This window comes from Aplysia californica, unplaced genomic scaffold (assembly GCF_000002075.1).
Source record: "Aplysia californica isolate F4 #8 unplaced genomic scaffold, AplCal3.0 scaffold01227, whole genome shotgun sequence".
Taxonomy (NCBI): Eukaryota; Metazoa; Mollusca; class Gastropoda; order Aplysiida; family Aplysiidae; genus Aplysia; species Aplysia californica.
In genome coordinates, this window is record NW_004798497.1 from 17,191 (window position 1) to 18,388 (window position 1,198).

Sequence of the window (1,198 nt, forward strand, 5' to 3'; positions counted from 1 at the left end):
GGTTATTCGATTTTGCACGAGACAATAATATTGGCCAAATTATATTGGTTCTTCCATAAAACACGAAAAGAAAACTGCCATAACGGGGTTTTTTTTATGTGTTTGTACAAAGTTGTAGATCTAGATACAGACCTTTATCCAAAGTACTTTCCGTCTCGCACTTATTTGTCTGACCCATTCTTTAAAATAGAGCTTTCTTTTTCCTTTCTTTTTTTTTCTTCTTTTTGTTTATTTTATTACAACTACGATATTATAAACATGACTATACATTAACAGTTTTACACAGTTATGTATGTTTCATGAATCACATACCTTTTTCTAACAAGCGTCCTGACCGATGAAGCACTGTCGTTTTTTGTTTTTTGGGGTTTTTTTTGTTTGTTTTTTCTTTGTTTTATGAGGGGGGAGGGTTCCTGGGGGGAAGGAGGTCATCTTTTATTATTGCTTTATAAAACTATTATTTGTATTGTTTTGTCTTGTTTTTTTGTTGTGTTCATTATTTGTAGGCTTTCATTTCAAAATAAAGTATCAAACAGAACTTTCTAATTCTAAACGCGAACTTGTAACCAATAGAAACTCCAATACGGGTAACAAGATACATGTATCAATATTATGATTATGCCATGTGAAAGAGAATCTCGGATTCTTCAACCACTTCAGCCTGAACCTTGAGAATGGTTCACTTGTGTATTCTGCTTTAGTCAAATCAAAGAACTAAAGGATACACATTTACGCGTACATTTCTCACGCATCACACACCTTTTTTCAACAGACATCTTCGCCTATGGAGCGATATCTTTTTATTTAATTGCTAGTATAGAAACGTGTGTCCGAAATGGCTTCCTTTCCCCATACTACGAGTTCGTCTTGTGAGATTCCCTTACGCTTCGGTTGTTTCATCTATGATTTGAACTGCCCTAAATTTCAGTGCCACTGATCCAGAAGATGACGGGTAAAACACAGAAAGACCCCCTGAAGAAAAAAAATATTTGAAAACGACTCAACTTCTTTTTTCACCTTCTCTGAACAGTTCCCAATCTCCTAGACGATAGTCCCCCCACTGTTTCTCTACACTGTTGTCATTATATCCCCAGCCTTTGATGCGCTGTCACGTGCTATTCTCCGCTGTTATTTCTCTGTTTTTCAGCGCTTCACCCTCACTTACAAGGTTGTACTCACTTCTCACCTGTATACCCCC